Raw genomic sequence first — 8,342 nt, 5'->3', positions numbered from 1 at the left:
TACCCCCTTTTGGGGGATTCAGGTCAAAGTGTTGTTGAGCTTTTTTTTTTTTAGGAAGGAAAGCCCTGTTTTGGGGGTTGCAGGCCAACATTATTGAACTTTTTTTAGGGGAGCCAACAAAGTTGTTGAGCTTCTTTGGGGGGAACCAGTGATCTACCAGTGATCTACCACAAACATCACGTGATCTACTGCTAAATCACGATCTACCTGTTGGACTTGCCTACTCTAAATGAATGGATGGATGAATAAGGTCTCTAAGGAAATGGAGGACAGAGATTTTCAGTTTGTTTCCCAACCTACCTCGTCTGCGCTTTCCTGATCAACACAAAAACATGAGTGGGTCTGATCGACTCCTCACATTTGGACGTTCCTGTCTCTCTTTTCTCATGGACAGGGAATTGATTTCGACGAGGATCAAATATCGGAAATCGGCCTAGAAGATGGGGAGGATCTTCCTCCAAGGTAATGCTATGCTAAAGCCCCTCCCCCATAATCGATTGCTTTCAAAAGCCCCCCCCCCCCGGTCCAATTCTATGGTGGTGGTGCTTGGGGTCTTTGAAGGAGGGGAGGCAATAAAAACTTTTTACACAAGTGCTACTCCTCTCTCCTCTCAGCATCCCAACCACAGGTTTTCCGGATGTGGCTGATGTTCCTCCTGAAGGCTTCAGCGAGGACCAGCTGAAGGCCAGACTTACAGATGTCGTCACCACGATGAAGAGCGGGAAGAAGATGGTCCGAAGGGAGGCGCTCCGAGATCTTTCCGCCCTCCTGCAGAAGATCCAGGAATATGTGAGTTTCTGAAGCAAAGCATTGCAACCATGCAGGGCTGTCAAGGCCTTCAGGCTGCCCCTTCTAGCCCCACCCTTCTCTTATCAGTTGCTTCTCTGGGTTTCTTCTCAGCCATCCGTAGCGCTTCCTGCATCCTCCCTTGGCCAACTGGTGGCTATTTCCTGCCTGTGTGCCTTGGATCCAGACCCGGAGTGCAGGCAGCGGGCAGCAGAGGCCCTCTGCCATCTTCTGCCCATCCTGTGGCATAAAGAGGGTAAGACTGAAAGAATGCATCCCAGAATGGGGTGGGGTGAGCAAGACCCCAACTAACCCTTTGGCTTTCCTTTGCAGAGACGCTGGCACGAACATCAAGGAACCCAACACTCATCACCAGAGCTCAGAAGTTCCTCAATTCCACCGGAGGACCGGTTCCTGAATTGTTCGTCAATGACTGCTACTCTCTTGCCAGGGTAAGTCGCTGTCACACAAGGCACGGCGGTCTCTCAAGCCACATGTTCTGGGTTCCGCAGAGAAAGCACCTGGGCTTTCTGCTCCCCAGCCCTGCCCTCTGGGCACCTCTGACCTTCCTCTCTTGCTTCAGGTCTTTGGCGCCTTTCTCCCTGCGGAGCAACTCTTGGAAGCCATGTGCTTCCTGGCCAGCAACCTGGTTCTTGAGAGCAGATTCAACCCCTTAGACATCTCCCACCTACTGCAAGAGTTCATCAAGCAGTTTAGCGGCAAAGCAGTGGAGGTAAGGTGTCTGCAAAGGTAGGAGAGAAGAAGAATCTCCACCTTGATGTAGGGAAGGCAACCTCATGCCATTGAGTGGCCAGGACACATGTTTGTTGGGAGGGGCCTGGCAATGTCAGGACAAGAAGCTTCTTCTCTTGGCCCACAATGGAAAGGGAACTGGTTCCCTGGAGCTGCCTGGGTCCAATACTCCCAAGGACCCTGAGTGGTACCTTTGAAGGAAGATGGCTGGGGTGGCACAGGTCAAGCATCCCTCTTTCTATGAGGGATGGAGGGATCCGCCTGCAGGCAGCCCCGCTTCCTTGAACTCTCCCAGCATCCTTCTCTTTTTCTCTGACAGGTGGAGGTGCTGCTGGAGGCCTTCTATAAGATCACCCAGGGGCCTACAGTGGAGGGCAGAAACATGGCCATCTTTGCGTTCTCCATCTTGACACACCAGCATCTGAACAAAGTGGTTGAATACCTCCTCCATTTTCCCTTCAGGTATGGAGCCCTCCAGGTTCTACTGGGCTAAGGGAAAGGTTGGCAAGCTGCAGGGCTTGCTCAGAAAGCCCTTCCTGCCATTTCCTCTCTCTGGGGCATGGCACCAAGCACAACACTGGAATCTGACCATTGCTCTTGTTTTTGCATTCACAGAGACTGCGAGAGAGTATGGAAGGAGGTTTTGACATCGGCCGACCAAGAACAACTGCTCCATCTCATGGCCGAGCAGCTTTACCAAAGCCCCTTGGCGGAATCTGCCACCCAAGTGGTAAGGACGAACCACCTGCTTTCTGGCTTCCTTCTTCCCAGGGGAATATCGAGGGGTTTCTGTATTCTGCAGAAAAGCAGGGAAAGTGACTTGCACCTCTCTCTCTTCCAGCAACATCTCACCAGCCTGTTGCACGCCATCCTCAGGATGGAGGAATACAAGGCAGCTGTGCGCCAGAACTTCCCACAGCTGCTGATCGCTCTCCTGGGGATGGTTGTCAACTTCCACTACGACCAGGAATTCCTCGAGTGAGTAGTGTGTTGCAAAGGGGCCAATGGAGTCCTTTTCCCTTCAACCTCGGGGGGGGGGGGTTTCCAGTCCAACTTGGTTTTCTAAGGGAGGCTCTCCTTCAGGCGCTGCTAGGGAAGAAGGATGGGGAAGGAATTTGAGTGGGTGGCAATGACCCTGATGGTAAAACTGGCCTTGCTTTTGTTACAGAGGGGCTAAGGAAGTTCTGCACCTCCTTCTCGGCACCACTGGAGAGCAAGTTGAGGAGGCCATCATTGACCAACTTTTCTGCCGGGACAATTTCAACCAGGGGTTGTCTGCCATGGTGAGGTAAGAGGAAGAACCTTCCCCAATGGTCTGGCAAACAGAGCTGAAGGCATGGGATCGTACTGTGCCCGTTTGCTTCCTGTGGTGTCTTTCCCTTCCTTACCCAGACCTGGTTCTCCATTTCAGAGCTGTCGGAAAGCGACGTTGGTGGATCCATCCCATGGTGGAAAATATCACCGCTGCTCTCGGGGACCAGGAGTTTGCCGGAATGCCAGAAGTAGCGGCAGCTATCTACATCGAGGTGAGGGGGACTGACGCGGGAGGAAATGGGTGCAGCAAGGAGGCCCTGGCTTGGTTTCTGCCGAGTGTTGGGCTTTGTGTTCTTCGGCTCCCTTTGTGTCCTCCATTAGAATTTGAACCTTGCAGCTGCCTTTACCTTCCATATTCTGTGGCTTTTCTCAAGGCTTCTTTGAGCCGAAGGACTGTTGCCTGTTTTATTGCTCCTCAGAGTAGACCCATTGGATTTGATTTACATGACGAACTTTGGTCCATTCCCTTCAGTGGCTTTGCTCTGTGCAGAACTACAGGTGGTGGATAAAAGGAGAACCTGCCTCAACCTCTCATCACTGAAGACTTTCTTTCTCTTTGGGCCTCTTTAGCTGCTCAGCTGCCGTCTGCAGGTCCCCTGTCAGGATACAATGGAGCACCTCCACACCTGGCTGTCACATGACCACCTGCAAGTCCAGAAGCTCAGCGCCAGAGGGATATCCCTGATTCTGGACTCTGACGTGGCAAGTGATGCTCAGAGGGGGGGAGGGGGGTACATATCCCATTTCTAATCATGGCCCAGCACTCTTTTGCTGGCAGAATCCTGAAGGGCCTGTGAAATGAAAAAGTGTGGGGCCTAACAGATCTTTGAAAAGATTCTCTCTTTTGTGTAGGACCCTTCGCTTCTGCGGCTGTCGCTGCCGGATTTCTTCCCTGATGCAGAAGCTGATGTCTTCCCAGAGATCTTAGAGCTGGTAGACCAAGCCTACATGAAGATGCTGGCGGCAACCTACTGTGGTATGGCTGCACATGTGAGTATTAGGGAACACAGGACATCGCCCAGGGTGGAGGAGGAATGCTTTGGAAGAGGGAGGGTGGTGTTTAGCCTGGCATGCAGTGGAGATCTTCTGGCTTCAGGAGGGTGTTCCTTCCTCTGGAGCACCTTCTCTTGGAAGCCTGCCTGGAAAACCCAGGGGTGAGAGTCACCCCTGCCCCCAGTCTCCCCCAGGAGGAGGATAGGAGGCTGAGCAGCCTCAAAACACCTCGGTGGACAGGAGAAAGGAAACTGATCAGATGAGAAACACAACCTCTGATCTTTTCTGCCTACAGGAGGAAGCCTCCGTCCGGGCAGAAGCCATCCAATATCTTGGGCTGCTTCGGGGCTGGGCGAGAGACCAAAGGCTTCCCATAACAGCAACTAAAGAAGAAGCCATTAATGAACTGGTCACCGTCCTCATTCACCTCGAAGACGAGGACGAGGTGGCCAAGGTGAGGGCCAAGGAGGTGGACTCACGCACGCAGTAGGAGGGAGGGATTGTTCTCAGGAGCTTCCGGGATTTTTTTTACGGCAATTTGTAACCCTCTTCTCTGCTTGTGTTGCAGGCCGCAAGGAGGGCTCTTTCCCATCTAGCCCCACAAGTCAAGTGGTGGGCTCATCCCAACAAATTTAGCCTCCACTTTGCTCTCCACCAGGCTGCCAAGCATCTGGTAAGGTCCCTCTGCTTCGTTGCCAGCTTTGCCCAGGGATGTCTTTGGGGGTGACAGGCTCTTCTCCCACACTCTCAAGCCTCTCTGATGCCACCTCTCCTTTGTCTTTGCCAACAGAGCAAGACCTTCAGTAAGAACATCCTTCGGAGTGCTGCCTTGGCATGTACGAAGCCATCTGCCAACAGGCTGCCAGCAGTCTCCAGGGTAGCAGCTCTGCTTCTGGGTAAGTCAAGCCACGTCCTTCCCTGGTAGGGATGGACAGAAACGTTTTGGTAACAATGGCAGGGAGGATGGGCATGTCCCCAGGCCACCTGCTCGGTAGGGCTCCATCTGCGCCCAGATCTTGCTCTGAGTGCTCCCGAGAGGGTGGAGGCCTCTAGATTTATCAGAGCATACCTGTCCTCCTGCCAAGCTCCCTCTTTCTCCGCTTGCTTTGCACCGAGATGACGTCCCTTTTCTTGCCCTGTCTCTCTAGGTCATCTGGCTTTCCGGGATGCCGGTTTCATACACAGTCAAGACATGGCATCCTACGGCACATGTAAGTGAGGCATAGGGAGGACTGGGAGGGATGCTTCTGCTGAGAAAGGGCTTTAGGGGAAGGCAGGTTCCCAGGTGTATGTGCAGACAGAGGTGCCACAAGATAAACATGCAAAGAGGATTGGAATGTGACTTCATTGCTCTCTCTCACACACACAAATATTCCCGTCCCACACCCTGGTCCTGGGTGGAGCTCCGGTGGGAGTGCTTTGCAAGTTTTTGCCTTGTGAAAAGCAGATTCCTCCTCCCCAAGGGGAACAATCACTGCTTGTGTCCTGGTTGGGGTGGATACCCTGTGGGCTCCTGCATCCGCCCCTACAACCAGCGCACCTCCCCTGGCCCGTATTGCTGGGGCCACCTGACGGCTGTCTTAATATTATTGATGGATGGCTCTTTTCCTGTGCATCTCCGCCTTGCTCAACCTTTCTCCCTTGCCACTCAGGGCTGGAAGAGATGCAGCAGCACGAGGAAGAAGGGCTCAGGCGGACAGGGAGGAGCTGCTTGAACATCATGCAGCGGGCCTATAAACATCGGCAGAAAGGCAGGGTCCGGCGCCTTGTGAGGAGGCTGCTCTGCTGTATTCACAGGGAACCTTACCCGCAGGACTTCCTGAGCTGCATGCCAGGTGAGTGAGGCATCTGGTGGGCTATTTGGGCATCTGGTGGGCTCTTTGGAGGTGGCATTTCTCAAGGAGCCCCTTTCTCCTCCTGACAGAACATCCGCAGTAGCGCCAGGCCAAGGCAACGTGAACATCAGAGTTGTGCTGCAGAGATACCGTCTTCTGCTCTCCGTGGGATCCAGCCTGGATCAGCGCCAGGAACATCAAGGCCATCAGGATCGACCAAGAGGAGTGGTGCTGCCCTCACGACCCTCCGTACATAGCGGTAGGAAACCTTTTGTTGTTGTTGTCTTTTTTGTTGATGTTGGTTTTGACTGTTGATGTTAACTAGTCCACGATCTAGTCTCGCCCCATAAGTATCGCCCCCAAAGGGACGATCTTTCCTTTCTTGTTTTCCCTTTGTTGGGGGTCCCACCCCCAGGACAGGCAGGCTTTATGGAGCTCCCCCAGTCGCTGGTGTACGCCCAGGGTCCGGTTCCTTGCAGGACTCTCTGCCGTCCTCTCAAGTCCTCCCCAGCAGCAACTTTCTTCCATTTCTTTGCTTATTCACCAAGAGCGGGGATTGTTAGGGGCGGGGGCAATAAGAGGGTCTAACATTCATGAGATTTCGTACCCTTTCTAACAGAATCTCTTTTCTCTCTTTCCTGCATGGAACAAAACCGCGATGGGAAACGGCGGCCTATCTGCTGGAGCCTGGGAGGAGACGTCCGGATAAAAGAAGAATGTCATCAGCCGCGAAAGAAGCCGCCCTGAAGACGACACCTGCAACATCGACCCTCCACCTGGCAGTGGATTTCAGGACTGGACACTTTCTATTGACTCTTTCGGGACTTAAAACAGCAAGCGGGACTTTCTTTAGTAAGATAGGTTGAAATGGATGTATAGAATAGGATAGGCAAAACAGGGAGCATTCAAGGTTACGAGATAGTGTTTTGTATATTATTTTTGTTCCTTCTTTCTTTGTTCTCCCCCCCCACTTCCCCCCTTTGTATCACTTTATTTCTTAGAATTGTAATTCTCTTATTAAAAATATTTTTAAAAGGGCAAATACGGATCTTATGGTTTTTGTTAAAATGTGTAAAAATATCATTTTGTCAAAAATGAATAAATAATATTTTTGTTAAAAAGAGAAACAGGTGTTTTGGTTTGTGAAAAGTAAGCTAGTAAGGGAAATCTCTACCCTCTACACACTTCCCTGGAGGGATGCCCATCATCCCAAGATGGAGACATAGAGGCTGGTGGCTGGGGTTGCGCCTGGTGAGTTGGGAGGATGCTGGAATCTGGAGAGGCAGGAGATTGTCTTGCTCTGAGCTGGACCCAGAACTTTGGCCTGGGAATCCCTGGGAAGCTAAGGGGGAAGCAAGATGGAGGGTTAATGCCGTGAAACTCTTCATCCTGGCATTTATTTATGTGCAGGCAAAACCTAATATCCCAAAGTCTTCATTCCAGGGAAACTGAACCCAGGCTAAGCACGGGCACCCCTGGATTCGTCTGCTGCTCAGAGATGGGGGTGTTCACAACCCTCTCTTTTCACCATCCTGCCCCACGTCCTCATCAGTTCTCTCCAAATACTTCTCACCTGCAACCTCCAATGGCTGAGACAAGATCCAAGAAGATGAAATAAGAGAGAGGTCTCTGCCAAAGTCTCCAGCATTGAAAGAGTCTTTTTGTTTGGGGGAGGTGGGGAGGGGCAATAGGAAATCTGGGCTTGCTGTCCCTTCAGCACTTCACAGCCCCTGCTGGAAACAAAGGGTTGAATCCAAGGCTGCCTATGGGAAGGCAGATTTGGAGAGTGTGCAGGGAGAAGTCTCCTGTGAAGAGGGGGAAATCCCCTTGGGAAAGGAAGAGTGCTGCTGCGCTGGGGGAAGAGCAATGGAGCCTACAACCCGTTGCCTAAATCTATGCTGTTCTTCCCTGGGATACATGTTCCAGATTCACTCCTGGCCCCCGAAGGAAAGAGGGTCAGACTTCTTAGAGGCAGAACTCAGGTTTATTCTGCTGAATAAATAAGGGACAGACCCCTGACTTCTCAGGTCAGAAAAAGGGTCTGTAATACCTTTGGTTTTTGTAACATTCTCCCCCCTCAAGACTTTCAAGCGCTTCCTTTCTAAAAGACTATCTTCACCCTCCTGCATACAGTATTTCACTTGGTATACATTACAAAAACAACTGCACTCTGCACATGCCTAAGGAAAGCTGTTTAGCAAAGCAACAAACAAACATAACTTATAAGATCATAAGGGATACAATAGAAAATTGCATCTTACTCAAAATATATATATTTCACTCCTGGACTCACATCTCCTCGTGTGTTGTGGCTACAGTGTTCAAATGTAACATGTGCCTATTCTAGAAACCAATTCTCCCCATTCTCTCACTGCATGTATGTGTCCTTCTTGATGCAATTCCTTCAAGATGTACCATCAAAAGTCCACCACCCAGATTTGGCTTCACGGTTCTTTATTCTATGTTCCAAAAGCATAAGTAGAATCTTTGTAGATAGGGAGAGTCCTAGTCAATTCCATCAATTCAACCTCTTGTGCTGAAAAATGAGAGAGCAGTCCTTCTTGGGTAAGGATTGTCTTTGCTGTAACCACAGCCAATCTTGAATATCTCCTTCCTTCCACCAGGAAGCTGGGTTCATCCACAAACATGTCCTCATCTGCA

General features: G+C 51.2%; 1 long non-coding RNA gene across 1 annotated transcript; it reads left to right on the top strand.

Annotated features, from left to right (window-relative positions):
• Positions 1-4,989: 4,989 nt before the first annotated feature.
• Positions 4,990-6,628, top strand: LOC132592382 (uncharacterized). Its single transcript, XR_009557851.1, has 3 exons — positions 4,990-5,057; positions 5,499-5,681; positions 5,771-6,628. It is a non-coding gene; the product is annotated as an uncharacterized LOC132592382 (long non-coding RNA).
• The last annotated feature ends 1,714 nt before the right edge of the window (positions 6,629-8,342 follow it).

This window comes from Zootoca vivipara, chromosome 6, assembly GCF_963506605.1.
Source record: "Zootoca vivipara chromosome 6, rZooViv1.1, whole genome shotgun sequence".
NCBI classification, from domain to species: Eukaryota; Metazoa; Chordata; class Lepidosauria; order Squamata; family Lacertidae; genus Zootoca; species Zootoca vivipara.
This window is presented reverse-complemented; position numbering and strand designations above follow the sequence as displayed.